Genomic DNA, 18,885 nt, shown 5'->3' on the forward strand with positions numbered 1-18,885 from the left:
ATGTTGGTGTCATTCGGCAGACGAGGGATTTCGCGGTTTTACTCCTGGCGCCTGGAAAATGCTCCCAGAAACTGGGAAGTGGGGACGGCGGGAAGGAGGGAGGGCAGAGTCCAGAACTGGACCGCTGACACCCCGAGTTATTTAACATCGGCCAACCCGCCGGTTTGGGGGGCAGAGACACACCCGCCACCCTGCCGGGGATGGCCAGCCGCAGTGAAATGAGCGAGGGAGGTGACAGTCCCGTCTGATTTCAGTGAAAGGCCTGCCAGCCACCCTGCTGCAGCTGAACCTATCTCCCTCTTCTTGTGCTGTCCAAGGGGCAATTACTGTGCAAGCAGCACGCACACACCGTCGGCAAGTACTCGCATTCACGTCGCCTGGGACGGAACTGCTGAGATTAGACCGTAAAGCCAGATTCCATGGGCAGTGCGCAAAGCGGCAAGGAACTCAAAGGTGCCCAGTGACCACGCGGCTGCCCTGAGAGGCCCGAGACGACCGGGTGATGTTTATTTCATTTTTTGTATTTCAGCGACTGTCTGGCGTTTGCGCAGCAGCTGCGCTCATGGTGCCTCCAACTGTCCAGCACAACAGCCTAGTCAATGCCCAAGTCACACAGGCCAGAGCTCCTCTAAGGTCACCTGCGTTGCTGCAGAAAAGGAAGCTACCGAAGAGACCGAGCAACGAACGTCACTGGTCATCAGAGCAGCTGCATGCGTCAGAAAATGAAACCAGCGTTTCAAGTTAAGATGAAATTAAGGGGCATGATCCAAAGCCCACTGGAGTCAAGGGAAAGACTCCCAGTTATTTCCGTGGGGCTTGGACCTGACTGACTGAGGGGCTCTAAATCTCTCTCCCTCTCTCACCCCAGACACACAGTACGTTGTGCGTGCGCACATATACACACCTGTTAGAGATTTATGTGTCTTGGCGTGTTCTGTAAAAACAATTGCATAAATCAATCAGTATCTTTTACTGGCTTCGCTCATGAATTCCGAGAGAGGTGCTGTGAGTTACTACCTGCAATTCAACATGCAAAATAGCTGCAGTCTTCAGCCCAAAAGTTTATTTAAGTGAAGAAAACACATCCCCAGATTAAAAGGAGTATTGCACACTGTCAATTTTCAGACATTGCCATCAGGAAAAAAAAATTACATTTCAGGCTGACGAGCGACTAATCAAGGCAAGTGAAACGGTGCTGCAATAAATTACTCCACAGCGAAATAAACCACACAAACAGACCGATGATAATAAATGTAAATTATTTCTCTGAAGAAATTTTCTTGGTATATGAGTAATACGAACCATCAGGAAGGAGTCTTCCTTAACATTAATTACAGAAAATGACAAGTGAGTTGATGACTGCAAAGGCTCATTATCTGAGAACATATTCACAACTTTGCAATTTGCGCGAGATGTACTCGGGCTAAATTAATCTCCCTTCTTTGCATGAGCCTCTTCTAATTTTCATGTTATTAACAGGTTTGCAGTATCACTCAGTGCTTGTCACTCTAATCAGGTTTCGGCATGTTCGCAAAAGCGAAGTGTCATTTATAAGGATAAGCCCTCATAATGGCGCTCTCTTTCATGTGGAGAATTCTACAAGGTTGCTTTTAATAAGGTCCTTTAATCATCTCCCTTTGCTCAACTTTTGGCCCCTCTGTTTTTTTATGAAGAGTCATTAAAAGACTTTGAAGTTCATCAAGGATGAAAAATTCATGACATTGTTGCAGGAAAAAAGGAAAAGGGAACGAAAGATGGAGGACGGGGTGGACGGTTGGATGGAAGGAAAGCAGGACAACAGCGAACTTGGTTTCAGTGCAAACTAGCTGGCAGAACTCCCGGACTAGCAAAGACCCTCTCAGAGCCCTACTCTGGCAAACACACGTTTTCCCCGTTTAGTGGTCACATGACTTCCTGCTTCCCCCAAACGGCTAAATATGTAGCTGCAGCATGTGCATGTGCAAGGTTCTCTAGCTGCTGATCAGCTCCACCTCCCCGCTGTGGGAATGCAATACAGAATTCATCGTTACTTCCAGCTCCGCTTCTTCTTCTTCCAGCTCCCACGTGATGCAAGTGCTGCATGTGGCTCTGTGCACTCCACCGCAGCGGGGCTGCTCTTCTCTGGCAGGTGAAATATCTTCTGCCGTAGCAGTTGGGAAACATGCGCGTTTGCCTCGTCCCCTTCGGGCCGGATTCACTCAGTGACGTCACAATCCATCATCTGTGATATCACACCCTGTTACCACGGTAGCAACTGGGGCCACAAAGCTGTCAGCAGGCGAAGGGAATGCTCACTTCACTCTACATTTCTCTCAGTTCGCGGAGTGGCTGGCCTTCTTTGAGGTTAACTTTCTTCTTCGATTTGATAGCTCTGGACTGGTGTTTGTGACGGAGCCATTGAACACAATGGACAGAGGAAGAGAACTTTATTACATTTTTTAAATTCATTTACACAGGGCTAGCATAATGAATGGCCAGATCTCCTGTGAATGTTGTCCCGGAAGCGACAGTAATTTAGGTGGATGTAAACCAATATGGAGATTAAAACGTTTAGGCCGTGTGCCGTAAAATATATAAAAACACAAGGCAGAATTAACATATCAAAGTTTAACATTATAAGTAACGACAGGTCAGAGATCATGTTATGTCTGCAAAATTGCATTTCAATGTAATAAATCCATTCAAACATCATCCAGAGACACAAATTAAATCTATAGATGAGGCAACTGTGAGCCGATGGAATATTCGAGTGCAAACAACGTATTAAAAGAGGAGAGTGAATCTACTGAAAATGTACAGCTGTTCTGTGTGTGCGTACAGATTGTGTTTGTGCTCACACTGTACACAACACGCACAACCTTGTTTGGACAGACATGACTTTCTGACTGGGTATTTGATAGTGCAGCAAAGCTGTTGTGCCCCGCTTCTCCCGCATCACAAGCCGTTAATCACCGTCGTGTTCTCCCAGAGTCTGGGTCCTCCCCGGTGGACCTCAAAGCACCGCGCAACTCCCATTTCCTCGGAGAATGCCGTGGCTGGGGAGGTGATCTGCTGGAGCACGCTGCACTGTGCAGGACACGGCGGGTATCGAAAGCGGGAGGCAAAGGGGGAACCGGGCAGGGGGCTCTGCACCCACCAATTCTCCCTGGGGGTGCTCCAGCCCTGGAGCGCCCGGCATCGGTGCCTGTGAGTGCCCACGAGGTTACAGACCCAGGTCAGACGCAGCTTTCCCAGCCCAGCTCAGAGCCGTGACGGCCGGTCCAGGGCTATTGGTCTCAGGCCTGTGGGTCCCTCAGCGGTTCCGCTCGTCTCTCTCCACCCTGCTTTGCCCGCTGGCATCGCCTCGCCCATTTCCCTCCATCCGCCTGACTCCCGCACGTCTCGGCAGCCCCCGGCCTCTCGGCGCTCGGGTTCGCGGTTCCATCCGCTCTCGTCTCCTTGGCTTTATGAGGGAGCCCATTTGTGACAGAGGGAGGCCGGTGCCCATCCAGGCATACCCCTCCCCCACATGAGGGTTCCCTGCCCTGTTCACTCCCTCTACGGTGCCTGGCGCTGGCCGCTGGCGGCAGACAGGACCCTGGGCTGGACGGACCTGAGGTCTGGCCCAGCCTGGCCGTGCTGGTGCTCTGAGGTTCTTAATCATAACTGGAGGAAAAGGGGAACGGAAGCTCCTCTCCCTGGCTGCTGACCTAGCCGAGTGCAGGCCTGTGACCTAGAGATGGCAGATTCTGCGTTCCGTTCCCAGCGAGCCCGGCTCCCCGGCAGCCATCGACACCCCACACGGGGCTCGTCTTGCCTCCTGCCGGAGCAGAGGACAGGGCGGCAGAGGCAAAGCTCTGGCATGGCGGCTGTCTGAACGGTGATTAAGAAGCCCCCGATGCTTTTGGAAATTCTTGCGATGGAGAAGGCAGACTGTAATAGACATGTTCATTTCAGCAATGTGTTTTGCATGTAATAGCGTCAGCACACTTCTCATTCTGGCAGAAATTCCACAGATAATTGGAAAGATCTAAAAATGAAAACATTAAAATTTGCCGTGTCATATGTTAACTTTTTATTATTGTATGATGCCAGTGGTCCACTGACAGATGCTGTGTTATTAACATTTGATTAAAAATCACTTCAGGTCTCCAGCAGCCTGTTCAGAAGAGAACATCTTGACAAGCCTGGTGGTTTGTGATTGACAATTAATAACATTCCACGTGTCACAACATAGTGTGACTTATGGGTGCTGGTGTACTGCAACACATTTCATCTGAGCGCTTCAAATTGGTACACAGAAATAAGAAAGAAAAGAGAGAGAGTCTAATGCAGCTGACTTTGATTACAAACAAAAGGGATTGGAGATATCCACATGTTTGTGCCCACAATAGATTTATATCTGTCAGCGAGGCGTCCGCTCTGCCAGCACGTCCGCTGGAAAAGAAGGGACTTTGCTGAGTTCTGCATAATTACATGATTCAAACTTCCTAGGAGGGGCAAAATCCTGTTCATCAGACCAGGTTGTAACTGCTCGGTTCCAACAGTCAGAGCCTGAAAAATCCAAGTGCCCATTTAACGCCACGTTACCAAAAGAACCGCTTCGACTTTGCTCAAATGCAAGAACTCGCGTGGCCAGGGAGATGGAGGCGTTTTGTGAGACTCAAGTCCAGAGGAGTTTTGTTGGGTCTTTAAGAGTCCGTCGATACGAGCTATACGGCAGGGGGTTTGTCACTTGGGAATCTATTTTTAAAGGCTGAGTCTAAAGACATAAAGTAAGTCGTCCTGTTCGGAAGAGGCTGGAGTTTGAGGTCTGGATGCAGGGTCACTGGCTGGAGCTGGGTGAATTTCAGGAGGAGGCGTGAGCAGCCTTGTGTGCACTTTGCAGAGCGGTTTCCCTTTGAACACAAGGACCGTCCTGGCTGCATTCCAGCGAGGGCCCGGACAGGGAAGCTCAGGGCGTCCCGGGCAGCCTGCAGGAGCCAAGTGAACAATGCGTCTGCGCGTGAGACCCTCCGATCTCTCTCTCGCTCTGGAATGTTCTTTTCCCAAGTGCTGGGGGTTTGTGCACCGCGGTGCACAGGGCCCACAAAACCTGCGCGCTCCCCGGCAGGTTCCACCGACGCCCTGCTGAGCTCGTGAGGGACGGCAGAGGGGAATTTCACTGGACGGGAGACTCGTTTCCTGTCGCTTTCCCAAGTAAGGGCCTGATTTCTGCCTTCGCGAAGGGCCCTGCGCCGCCCTCTGGCGGCATAAAAGGCCTTGAAGGGAATGGCAAAGCCCTGCTGAGAACAGACCCTGCACTAGTGGCTGGTCTGAGGGCTCTGCCGTGCGTGGACCGGGCACGGATTTCCTGCGTGGCCTGGTGCTTGTGTGCCAGGTCCCAGAGCCCACAGGAGAGGCGGGGAAGGAACTGAGGGGTTGGACCATGCTGCCCCAACACCTCACACCGGACAGGCCTGGCGCCAGGCGCTTTGGATGCAGGGGGCCCGCTGGGGCAGCTCTCTCCGCTCTCACTGCACGGGAGGAGCAGAGGCGCGCAGGCGGGTTCAGCGCGATAGACAAAGCCATGTCAGGCGGCGTGTGCAAGGCGGGCCTGATGCCGAGGCCGGGTCCCATCCTGTTCTCAAGCTGGGGCGGCGTCAGTGTTTGGCCAGGACACTCCCTGGAAATGCCTCTGGAGAGCTGCAGTAGGTGGCCCCGAGGGAAAAGCCCCAGCTCCCCAGCCTGGCAGGAGGGGGTGCTCTATAGCTGGAGGCTCTCTGGAGAAAAGGGAGGTGGCAAAATTTGCAGATGATCCCAAACGGCTCAAGATAGTTCAGACCGAAGTGGACTGTGAAGAGCTTCTAATGGATCTCACCAAACTCAGTGATTGGGCAACAAAATGGCAAATAACATTTAATGTTGATACATGCAAAGTAACGCACATTGGGAAAAACAATCCCAACTTTCCATACAATATGATGGGGACGAAACTGGCTACAACTACTCAAGAGAGAGACCTTGGAGTCACTGTGGACAGTTCACTGAAAACATCCACTCAGTGCGCAGCGGCAGGCACAAAAGCAAACAGGATGTTAAGAATCATTAAAAAAGAGAGAGAGAAGAAGACAGAGAATATCTTATTGCCTTTATATAAATCCATGGGACACCCACATCTTGAATACTGGTACAGATGTGGTCGCCTTATCTCAAAAATGCTATCTTGGTGCTGGAAAAAGTTCCAAAAGGACAACTAAAATGGTTATTGGTTTGGAGCAGCTGCCATATGTGGAGAGATTAAAAAGACAGGGAGTTTTTATCTTAGGAAAGAAGAGACTGATGGGGGACATGATCGAGGTCTATAAAATCATAGTTGGAATGGAGAAAGTGAATAAGGAAAAGTTATTTACTTGTTCCCATAGCATAAGAACTGGGGGGAGGGTCACTAAATGAAATTAACAGGCAGCAGGTTAGAAATAAACAAAAGGAAGTATTTCTTCATGCAGCGCACAGTCAACCTGTGGAACTACTTGCCGGAGGATGTTGCGAAGACCAGGACTTTAACAGGGTTCAAGAAAGAGCTAGATACATCCATGGAGGTTAGGTCCATCTCAGTATAGACCCTTCTGACATCAATTTCCAGCTGTAATACAGGCATGGTGTGTCCCATGAGACTCGGCATTCACGTAACTTGGTAAGTATTCTATTAATTTCAGCGTTGGATTTGGGCAGGACCGTGACATGCCCACGAAAGTTACACGCTGCTGCACTGCAACCACTGCCCACGCCCGAAGGCACGAGGCGGGGGAAACAATGTCGTATTTCCCTGGTTCTTGTGGGGAATACTTCAGAGAAACGTGCCCTCCACTGGGAGCTTCAAAACCATTTCATCTAATTTTTCTTGATGTTTTGATCTGCCTTTTAAACAAGGCTTTTGTCACTGGCTTCCAAGGAGACAGGCAGCTATGACATCGCACGTGAGACGCCCCCACGGTTCGTGTCAATGCCAGCTGATGGCTGTTCCCGGGCTCACAGTGCTTGGGAGGGATTGGCAGGGTCGGTTCTTTGGCACAGCTGTGGTCCCACACCTGGCAGGCTCACCTCTGAATGAGCCCAGGAGCCGCTGGCCCCTGGAATGAGGAAGCATCATTGAACACACGGGGCTGATTCCATTGAGGGAGGGCAGCCAACCTGGCTTCTTCACCATTACCAGCTTCCGGTCATAGAACCCTAGAACACCAGAACAGGAAGGGACCTCGAGAGGTTGTCGAGTCCAGTCCCCTGCCCTCTCGGCAGGGCCAAGCACCATCTAGACCATCCCTGCCAGGTGTCTGTCCAACCTGCTCTTGAATATCCCCCGTGACGGAGATTCCACAACCCCCCTGGGCAATTTATTCCAGTGCTGAACCACCCTGACAGTTGGGAAGCTTTTCCTAATGTCCAACCTCAACCTCCCTTGCTGCAGTTTCAGCCCATTGCTTCTTGGCCTGTCCTCAGAGGCCAAGGGGAACAATTTTTCTCCCTTCTCCTTGTGACACCCTTTTAGATACTTGAATACAGCTATCCTGTCCCCTCTCAGTCTTCTCTTTTTCCAAACTAAATACACCCAATTTTTTCAGTCTTCCCCCATAGCTCATGTTCTCTAGACCTTAAATCATTTTTGTTGCTCTTCTCTGGATCTTCTCCAATTTTTCCATCTTGAAATGTGGTGCCCAGAACTGGACACAATACTTCAACTGAGGCCTAATCAGTGCAGAGCAGAGCGGAAGAACGACTTCTCGTGTCTTGCTCACAACACTCCTGTTACTGCACTCCAGAATCATGTTTGCTTTTTTTGCATGTGTCACAGTGTTGACTCCTATTTAGCTTGTGGTCCACTCTGACCCCTAGATCCCTTTCTGCAGGACTCCTTCCCAGACAGCCACACCAATCATTGCAAGAGTGACGGATATGAGGTACAAGAATCAAGGCCCTGTGCAGGGGGAGGAGGGGGCAAAGGCTCCCTGGTGGGGACCTCAGGGCAGTGGAGAGGTCCTCCAAGCTAGCTAGAGAGGCTGCACGGGAAGCAACCAATCAGGGCCCAGGGGGCGCCATATAAAAAGGAGTGTCAGGACAGAGCAGGAGGAGAGAGCTGGTAAGAGCTGCTGGGCTGAGCTGCTACTAGGAGCTGGCAGAGGAAGGACTGCGTGCCCCACTGCCTCAGAGAACTGCAGCACAACAGCTAAGCAGGGGCAGGGACGGGGGGAGTCAGAGGCTCCTTGGTGGTTGCTTGGACTGAGCGAAGGACAGGTGCACGCAGGCGTTGGGGTGCTCCTGGCTGGCTGCAGGGACTGGGGGAGGACTGGGCCTGAGGACGCCCCAGGAGAACAGTGTCTCCAGTGGGGGTCCCCAGCGGATAACGACACACTCAGCCAGAGGGGGCGCCCAGGAGAGGTGGGTGCAAGCCCTGCACAGGGCCTGGCACGAAGTAAGTCCCCATTCAGCTCAAGAGCCCCCTGCCAGGGGGAATTTCACCACAAAGGAAGAGACGCTGCCTGGACCCGGGCTAAAACGGCCTTGGAGGTGGGACCCCAGCCCCCTAGCTCTTAGTGCCCTCTGGGAGCCCGGGGAAGTGGCAGGGAGCCGGCTGGCACAGGAACGCAAGGGGAGAAGAGAGCCAATGACACTGGCCCCGGCTTGCAGCACCGACAGCCTGAGCTGCTCCCAGTCCCGGGGCTCAGCAGGTGTGTGTGTGTGGGGGGGGGGGGGGGGCAATGCCCGGACTCAGAGTGTTACACAAAACTAACTCGGCCGGAATAATGTCCTTGGTGCAGCAACGCATTGGCCGAGGGGCTGCCACAGTGCAGCGGGCTCCTCTTCCTCGCCCCCCGGCCATGAAATGCTGGACACGGCGGCCGCGCTCCAGCTCCTCCTCCTTCAGGAACACCCCTACCGGCGGCCTTTGGCATCTGTCTGCGTCCCTGGCTCTTCCCCGGCGGTGACTTCCCTTCCGGGCTCACGCTGGAACAGGTGCCGCAGGCTGAGCGAGAAGAGATCCTGCTGGAAGAGCAGCGGCCCTGTGGCAAGGCCCAGCCGCGGGGCTTGGAAGGCCAGAGGCCCGGGACGTGACGTGCCAGGCTTGCTGCGCATGTGGCTGGGAATGTTTCTGGCTGCTTCCCAGCAATCACGGGGCGAGATTAACGGTGCTAAGTGACGGAAAACAACCTTTGACAAGCCGGGCAGCCCCCAAATCCGGGGGAGCGGAGGTTCAGGGAAATGGCATTTCAATCTGCAGCAGAAAGCAATGTGAGTGGAGCGAGGTCTCCACTGTCAGATTTACAGGGACTAATGGCTGCCCAGGGTGGACTCAGATCCACGCAGTTAATCAAACCGGGAGGAAGATGGATGCTAATCTCCTCCATTTTACCTCCCCTGCGAGAGCGGCTTGGCAGACCGCTGGCAAGCGCAGCCAGGAGGGTGCCGAGGGGCCCAGGGATTCCTCCCTCCCGTCTGACGCCAAGGCGGCCTTGCCCAGGCCAAAACCGCCCTGTGTCAACGGCGAAGAGCATCGTTCAGGGTGGGCGGCTGGGGCAGATGCTGCTCTCCTGCCTCTGAATCTCCCTTCAGCTGGGTTGTGTCTCCTGCCCTGCTTTTCTGAGCAGGCAGAAAGCGCTGCCTACGTTCCGGCCCGATGGGTCCCACCAGGTGCTAGAGACAGGAACATTCTCTGTGCAGCTCTGGCCCGTGCTGCCGGTGAACCCAGCAGCCTGTGGAGCTGTACACAGGCTGCCTCAATGCAAGATTTCCGCTGCGAGGATCCGGAGCATGCGCTGTCCACCTGCTGCAGCCACCGCGGTGCTGCGGGGTGCAGAGAAGGGAGACCTGTAGGCCCCAGAGGGCAAATTAGGGTCCTGTCACCGGGCAGGAGACCAGCTGAATCCATCCTATCCTCCCCACTGACCTGGCCTCAATCGTGTGACCACAACAAAACAGCCCTATTCCTACCCCCGCAAACCTCACCCGGAAAGGGTTGCCAGCCCCCCTGGCATGGCCACAGAAGCGCCAGTGAAACCCTGCCCGAGGTCGATGCTTTCTGTACGCCGCGTGTCTCTGACGTTTATTAATGCCGCTGCGAAGGGAGTTCCCAGTCAGCCTCCTCCGAGGTGGTGGGGCGTGAGGGGGGCAGGTCTGCTTGTATCGCTGCAAGCATTCAACAGTATTTAACCCCGGCACTCCAGCAGCTCCTGTCGACATGATTCCCGTGGCAGTCGATGGTTGTATGTCAGAGCGGTCAGGCGGGGTCAGACCCCGGCCCATCCAGCCCAGTGTCCTGTTGGCCAACAGCGCCCAGTGCCAGGTGCCCCAGAAGGAGTGAACAGAGCAGGGAACCATCCAGTGAGCCCTCCCCTGTCGCCCTTTCCCACCCCTGACAAGCAAACAGAGGCTAAGGACACCCTCACTGCCCAGTCCGGCTCATAGCCATTGGTGGACCTGACCTCCATGGATTTATAGTGGTGGACGCGGTATGCCTAGTCTTTAGTAAGGCATTTGACATGGGCTCCAATGGCCTTCTTATCAGTAAACCAGGGAAATATGACCTAGATGGGGCTGCTATAAGGTGGGTGCAGAACTGGCTGGATAATTGTTCTCAGAGAGTAGCTATCAATGGTTCGCAGTCATGCTGGAAGGACATAAGAAATGAGGTTCCACAGGGCTCTGTTTTGGGACCGGTTCTGTTCAATATCTTCATCAACAATTTAGATGTTGGCATAGAGAGGATAATTATTGTGCAGATGATACCAAGCTGGGAGGGTTGCAAGTGTTTTGGAGGGTAGGGTCATAATTTAAAATGATCTAGACAAACTAGAAAAATGGTCTGAGGTAAATCGGATGAAATTCAGTAAGGACAAATGCAAAGTGCTCCACTCAGGAAGGAACAATCAGTTGCACACACACAGAATGAGAAGTGACTGTCTAGGAATAAGTCCTGCAGAAAGGGATCTGGGGGTCATAGAGGACCACAAGCAAAATATAGGTCAACAGTGTGACGTTGTTGCAAAAAAAGCATGATTCTGTGATGCATTAACAGTAGCGTTGTGAGTAAGACACGAGAAGTCATTCTTCTACTCTACTCTGCGCTGATTAGGCCTCAATTGAAGAATTGTGTCCAGTTCTGGGCACAACATTTCAAGAAAGATTTGGAAAAGGTCCAGAGAAGAGCAACAATGATTAAAGGTCTAGAAAACATGAGCTATGAGGTAAGGCTAAAGGGGACATGATAGTGCTTGTTTAGTTTGGAAAGGAGAAGACTGAAAGGGGACATGATAGTGGTTTTCAGGTATCTAAAAAGGTGTCACAAGGAGGTGGGAGAAAAATTGTTCTCCTTGACCCATGATGACAGGACAAGAAGCAATGGGCTTAAATTGCAGCAAGGGAGGTTCAGGTTGGACATTAGGAAAAACTTCCTACCTGTCAGGGTGGTTCAACACTGGAATAAATTGCGTAGAGGTTGTGGAATCTCCGTCACTGGAGATATTTAAGAACAGGTTGGACAGACACTGCCAGGGATGGGCTAGATGGTGCTTGGTCCTGCCGTGAGGGCAGGGGACTCGACTTGATGACCTCTGGAGGTCCCTACCAGTGCTAGTGTTCTAGGCTTCTCTGATTCTCTCTCTCTCTCTTTTCTGAGCCCTGTGAAAGTCCTGGTCTTCACAGCTTGTGTTGTGTCTTGCCATGGGAAGTGTGTTGCTTAGAATGAGGAAGCCCAGCATAGCTTACGCCTGCTGACCTTCCAGGCACTGCGTGTGGGGAGACCAGGGCTCCCTTGCCTTTTGAGCCCCCCTGATTTCCTCCCAGAATTTGAGCACTGAGCTTGTGGAAGAGGAGAAACGGTCCTGGCTTGTGACCTTTCTCCAGCTGATGTGTAGGACCCAGGGGGCGCCCTCTTCCCATCGGATTCGCGGGGCTCTCTGGAAAGACAGGCAAGGGAGCATTTCCCATCGCTAGCGTGCCTGGCTGGCACGGAGTGCGGGAGGCTACTGTCAGAGATGTTCCTTTGGGACGTCTTCCCCTGGCTTCCCTCAGAGCACACCCCTGGCACCAAAGCATCAGTCTGAGCAGGGTACGTAGGGCAGGGCCACATCATGGGCCAGGAATCTGCTTGCGAGCATCCTTCCAGGCTTGACACAGCCCCTGTGGCCAGCGGAGAGCCCAGCATTGGGGGCAGGTTCTCTCCCATGTGGGTGACGCCTGCCACTCACTGTGCCGCGCCCCAGGCCCAGTGGAGGTGGGGAGGAGAGACTGTTAATAGGATTTCCCAAAGCTGAGAGCTAGGAGCCAAAGGGAAAGGTGGGAGGCAAGAGAGTGAGGCCCCATTTTACAAGCCAAACAACACAAAGTGCTAATTGCACAAGGTTGGAACTTGGGATCCATAAAATTACTTCCTAAGCACTTTGCCTCAGGCACAAGGTCTGTTCCAGGCCATTGAATTCCTGTCAAAAGAAATTCCACACCCATTAATTACCATCTGACAGGTGCAAAGTAAAACCAGGAGACACCAGGCCACTCTGTGGTCTCCTCCGTGATTACTGCCGGGAGGGGCTGTCACAGCCTGGGTTCGGTGAAGGGAGGCCATCATGGAGGCTCACCACCCCGGAAAGTCAGTCAGGAGAGGAACGGGAACGGAGACGTGAGGGACTTTCAGTCAGCAAAAGCCTTCCAGTGACTCTGGTCCCCCCAGGACAATCCTAAAGCATCTCGGCTGCCTTGGGCTCCGGGTCTCTGCTGAGCGCCCCTTGGCCGGACATGCGCACACACCGGCCTGCAGCAGCAAGACGAGCCCCCTGCATCGGACACGAAGGAATCAACGTAAACTAGCGCCGGGAGGGGCAGATTTCTGAAGAGAACCCCAAATAAAAGCTCCATCTCTGTTCACTTGCTGCTGACGCGGGTCCTGTTCAGTATTTTCAAATATTGCACAAGGGCCAAGTATTTGTAAAAGGGGCTGGATTCCTCCCCGCGCCCAATGCATTGTTCTTTGCTGGCCAGCGGCCATTCAGCACTGTCTTGTTCAAGTGTTTGCACACGGTCCCGGTGAAGGAATGATGAGAAGTGGGACGGGTGGACAGCAGATGCTCCGAGCGGCCAGTTCACACACAACCTGCAGGCTGGAAACCAGCCAGCTGACCCCTTCAGAGAACAAGTGAGAGCCAGCGCTTCTGCTTTGCAGCCCAGAGCCCTCCGGCTAAGCATCCAAACCCAGCGCTAGAGCCCGACCTCAGTGGCCAGATTTTCCAGAGGCGCCCGGCACCCCTGCTGCTGGGGAGGCCAGGGGCAGGAGCAGCACGGGTGCTCTTGGCAAGCAGGAAGGCAAAGAGCTGGGGAGAGGGAACAACATTTGTCCATAAACCCTCCCGGTAGAACTGTGGGGAGCTACCTTGTGCCGCACAACGGGCCGACTGCGGAGTCCCGGCCAGCCACCTGTCGCTGCCCTGCTAGGACAGCCTCCCCTTATCGCCCATCCAGCGGGCTGCGGACAGGGGCTCTGCTGCCCCACCAGGCCCCAAGCCAGCTTGCAGCCATTCACGAGGGCCTGGCGAGGTTCCGTCCGGTTGAGCGGTGCCGCTTGGGTCTCGGGTCCAGTCTGCCCGACAAAGGACTAGCCTGCATCCGCTGCAAGGCCCTGGCTCCCACCGCGGGAACTAGCCAGCGCCAAGGAGAAAGCCCGGCCGCGGGCAGCGATGGGCCACACATGGCCAGAAATCAGTCTGGGGGTGTCGCCTTGGCCTGCCTCTGCCTCTGGAAGTCACGTGGCTGAGCGAGAACTGGAACCTCACTTCTCGGCAATCCCTGCCCCTCGGCTCGTGAGACAGCACTATGCGCGGGTGTGTCTGAAGGTGCAGTAAATGATGCATTTAGCTACATGGAGTTTACACATCATGAATGATTTATTCATTATAAATACGCCAAACTCCACAAACATTACCTTCGGGTGCTTTCGTTTCCTGTAATTTATTGCTTCATTATTATTTAATACACAAATTATGTCATCCAAGAAGTTAAAAATATTTATTCCATTTGCTTTGTTCACACTCATTAACGCTCAGAGGGACCGGAGAGCGTTTCCACTGCGCCTACTCCACGGGACGGCTGCTTTGGAGCTGCTGAGCCGCAGACGTCACAAGCCTTCTCTCCTCTTTGGAAGCCAGGCCTGGAAGCGGCAGAAGATGCAAACTGGGCTGGAGCCAGCACATGAACCAGCTATTGGATTTTTAAACAGTTCGGAAGTTCTTGCATTCCCAGGCAGAATTACTCAGAAACAAGTGGGACGAATTTTCTGCCGTTTTAAATGGGTGTCGCTCTATTGCCTCCCATGCTTATCGTCTTGGGAAGTGAACCCAGGGCACTGGTGGGGTCATGGGCCAGCTGGGGAAGGCAGCGGATGCCCCGCCCCTGCTGCCCAAAGCCACACCCCTTCCCTGAGACCGCACCCCTTCACCACTTTTCCTCATGCACCACGGAGGCAGATGAAGAAATTGCACCACGCAGGTACCTCAGCCAGAGCCCTTCTCTCTGGTGTCTTGGATTGATGGAGATGTTCGAAGTGAAAAGCGGGTACAAAGCTCCGATTGTCTCCGAACAGCTTGCTACGCCCTGCCCCCAGTCTGAGGCAGGCAACAAAGACCTGCCGAGAAACCTTAGTGCTGAGAAAAGGCCTTCTGGCCGCCACCGCGGGGACAGCAGGGTGGGGCGCTGGGCAGCAGAGAAATCTCTTGCAGCAAACAGAGTATTTTGTATCCAAAACCATTACAGAGCCCCGAGGGCCGTGCTACGGGGAAAGTGCATTTTACTCTGAATCCCCGTTTTGACTTGAGTCGAACAAACCCATGTTCTCTGCGTTTAAGGGGATACAGTAAAGGAGAGGTCACGACCGGTGCTGACACTGAAATCTCCTTTGGCTCATCGGTCCCCCCGGGGTCTTTTTGCTGTGTGCTACCATAAACACATGTCAAAGTACAGCCCTGAACGTCACGCCTTAGTAGACAGCTGCAGTGCACTGTTTCCTGGATGTCCTGGAGCACTGGCTGGGGCGTTTGTGAAGACCTGGAGGCTGCATCTGGGCTCCCTCCCCCCCCCCCCCATGCACAAAGCAAGTTCCTGAGGCCAGTACAAGGGTGGCAGCGTGGAAGCCAGACTCCAGCCAGGGCAAAATGAGAGGAGACTCAGCGCCATTATAGCTTGGCTTTGTGAGATAATCCCTGCTGTCCCTTTGCACTGTGATCCAGCCTCTGAACATCGAGGTCTGGGGCTGAAAGGGGCCTCGACAGGTCTTCTAGTGCCGGCCTTCGCATTCACGGCAGGACACCTAGGCCTCCCGACAGGTGTTTAGATAAGCAGCTAGGCTGTGTCTACATTGGCAGGGTTGCTGCCTGTCTACACTGGCCGCCAGTATTTGCACAAGAACACTGATGTTCTACTGTATGAAATCAGTGCTTCTTGCGCAAACACTCTGACGCTCCCGCTCAGGGATAAGTCCTCTTGCGCAAGAGGCCAGTGTAGACAGGTAACATCAATTCCTTGCGCAAGAAAGCCCCATGGCTAAAATGGCCATCAGAGCTTTCTTGCGCAAGAGAGCGTCTACACTGGCACGGATGCTTTTGCGCAAGGGCACATGCCAGTATAGACGCTCTCTTGTGCAAATATTTTTAACGGAAAAACGTTGCGCAAAATCATGCCAGTGTAGATGCAGCCCTAGAAAAATCTCCAGTGATGGAGATTCCACAACCTCCCTGGGCAATTTATCCAGTGCTGAACCACCCAGGCAGGCAGGAAGTTTTTCCTAATGTCCAACCTAAACCTCCCTTGCTGCAGTTTAAGCCCCTTGCTTCTTGTCCTGTCCTCAGAGGTTAAGGAGAATAATATTTCTTCCTCTTCCTTGTAACGCCCCTTTTGGTACTTGAAAGCTGCTCTCATGTCCCCTCTCAGTCCTCTCGTTTTCAGACTAAATAAACCCAGTTCTTTCAATCTTCACAGGTCATGTTCTCTAGAGCTTTCATCATTTTTGTTGCTCTTCTCTGGACCGTCTCAAATTTCTCCACATCTTTCCTGAAATGTGGCATCCAGAAAGGGATACAGTACTCCAACTAAGGCCTATTCAACACAGAGTAGAGGGGCATAGTTAGTTCTTGTGTCTTGCTCACAACTCCTGCTAATACACCCCAGATTGATGTTTCCTTTTTTTTAACAATATCACACTGTTGTCTCATAGAACCATAGAGTTGGAAAAGACCTCAGGAGGTCATCAAATCCAGCCCCCTGCCCAAGGCAGGACCAATCCCAATTAAATCAACTCAGCCAGGGCTTTGTCAAGCTGGGACTTAAACACCTCTAGGGATGGAGATTCCACCCCCTCCCTATGTAACCTATTCCAGGGCTTCACCACCCTCCTAGTGAAATAGTTTTTCCTAATATCCAGCCTAGACCTCTCCCACTGTAACTTGAGACCATCGCTCCTTGTTCTGCCATCTGTCACCACTGAGAACAGCCTCTCTCCATCCGGTTTGGAACCTCCCTTCAGGAAGTTGAAGGCTGCTCTCAAAACCCCTCTCACTCTTCGCTTCTGCAGACTAAACAAACCCAAATCCTTCAGTCTTTCCTCAGAGATCAGCTCCCTAATCATTTTGGTTGCCCTCCGCTGGACCCTCTCCAATGCATCTACATCCCTTCTATAAAAGCAACGAGGAGTCCTGTGGCACCTTATAGACTAACTGAAGTGTTGGAGCATAAGCTTTCGTGGGCAAAGACCCACTTCGACAGATGCATGCCCACGGAAGCTTATGCTCCAACACTTCAGTTAGTCTATAAGGTGCCACAGGACTCCTCGCTGCTTTTGCAGGTTCAGACTAACACGGCGACCCCCCTGATACTTGATCCCTTCTATAGTGGGAGGCCCAGAACTGGACACAACACTCCAGATGTGGCCTCACCAAAGCCGAACAAAGGGGAATAATCACTTCTCTAGATCTGCTGGCAATGCTCCTCCTAATGCACCTAATATGCCATTAGCCCTCTTGGCTACAAGGGCGCCCTGTTGACTCATATCCAGCTTCTCATCCACTGTAACCCCCAGGTCCTTTTCTGCAGAACTGCTACTTAGCCATTCAGTCCCCAGCCTGTAACAATGCTTGGGATTCTTCCGTCCCAAGTGCAGGACTCTGTACTTGTCCTTGTTGAACCTCATCAGATTTCTTTTGGACCAATCCTCTAATCTGTCCAGGTCACTCTGGACTCTTTCTGCCCTCCAGCGTATCTACCTCTCCCCCTAGCTTAGAGTCATTTGCAAACTTGCTGAGGGTGCAATCCATCCCCTTATCCAGGTCATTAATGAAGATGTTGAACAAAACTGGTCCAAGAACATATCCTTGGGGCACTCTGCTAGAAACCGTCCGCCAACCTGACATCGAGCCGTTGATCACAGCCCGTTGTGCCCGACAGTCTAGCCAGCTTTCTATCCATCTTACTGTCCCTTTATCCATCCATACTCCCTTAACTTGCTGGCAAGAATATTGTGGGAGACTGTATCAAAAGCTTTGCTAAAGTCAAGGTATATCACATCCACTGACTTCCCCATGTCCACCGAGCCAGTTACCTCATCATAGAAACTAACTACAATGGTCAGGCACGACTTGCCCTTGGTGAATCCATGTTAACTATTCTTGATCACTTTCCCCTCTTCCAAGTGCTTCAAAATGGATTCCTTGAGGATCCCCTCCATGATTTTTCCTGGGACTGAGGTGAGGCTGACAGGTCTGTAGTTCCCTGGGTTGTCCTTCTTCCCTTTTTAAAAGATGGGCCCTACATTTGCCTTTTTCCAATCACCTGGGATCTCTCCTGATCTCCACAAGTTTTCAAAGATAATGGCCAAAGGCTCCGCAATGACATTTGCCAACTCCCTCAGCACCCTCGGATGCATTAAATCTGGGCACATTGGTTTGGGTATGTTTAGCTTTTCTAAATAGTTCCTAGCTTGTTTTTTTCTCACCAAGGGCTGTCCACCTCCTTCCCATACTGTGTTGCCTAGCGCATTAGTCTGGGAGCTGACCTTGTCCGTGAAGACAGAGGCAAAGAAAGCATTGAGCACTTCAGCTTTTCCCACATCATCTGTCACTAGGTTACCTCCCTCCTCCAGTAAGGGCCCCACCCTGTCTCTGATTACCCTCTTATTCCTAACATGCCTGGAGAAACCTTTCTTGTTCCCCTTCACAACCCTTGCCAGCTGCAATTCCAATTTCACCTTCCTGATAACTCCCCTGCATTCTCAAGCAATATCTTTATACTCCTCCCTAGTCATCTGTCCAAGTTTCCACTTCTTGTAAGCTTCCTTTTTGGGTTTAAGCTCCCCATGGATGTCCCCGGTAAGCTAATCTGGTCACCTACCATATTTCCTTTTCTTGCTGCACATCGCGATGGTTTCTTCCTGTGCCTTTAATAAGGCTCCTTTAAAATACTGCCAGCTCCCCTGGACTCCTTTCCCCTTTTTGTAAGCATCCCAGGGAATCCTGCCCATCAGTTCTCTGAAGGAGTCAAAGTCTGCTCTTCTGAAGTCCAGGGTGTGTATTTTGCTACTCTCCTTTCTTCCTTTGGTCAGGACCCTGAAATCTACCATCTCATCATCACTGCTTCCCAGGTTGTCACCCACCTCTACTTCCCCTACTAGTCCCTCCCTGTTTGTGAGCAGAAGGTCAAGGTGTGCACGGCCCCTGGTTGGTTCCTTCAGCACTTGTAAAAAGAAGTTATCCCCAACATTCTCCAAAAACTTCCTGGATTGCCTGTACTGCTGTATTGGTCTCCCAACAGATGTCAGGGTGATTAAAGTCACCCATGAGAACCAGGGCCCGTGATCTGGAAGTTTCTCTCCGTTGTCTGAAAAAAGCCTCGTCTACCTCA

This window comes from Pelodiscus sinensis, chromosome 23, assembly GCF_052426305.1.
Source record: "Pelodiscus sinensis isolate ZL-2025 chromosome 23, ASM5242630v1, whole genome shotgun sequence".
Taxonomy (NCBI): domain Eukaryota; kingdom Metazoa; phylum Chordata; order Testudines; family Trionychidae; genus Pelodiscus; species Pelodiscus sinensis.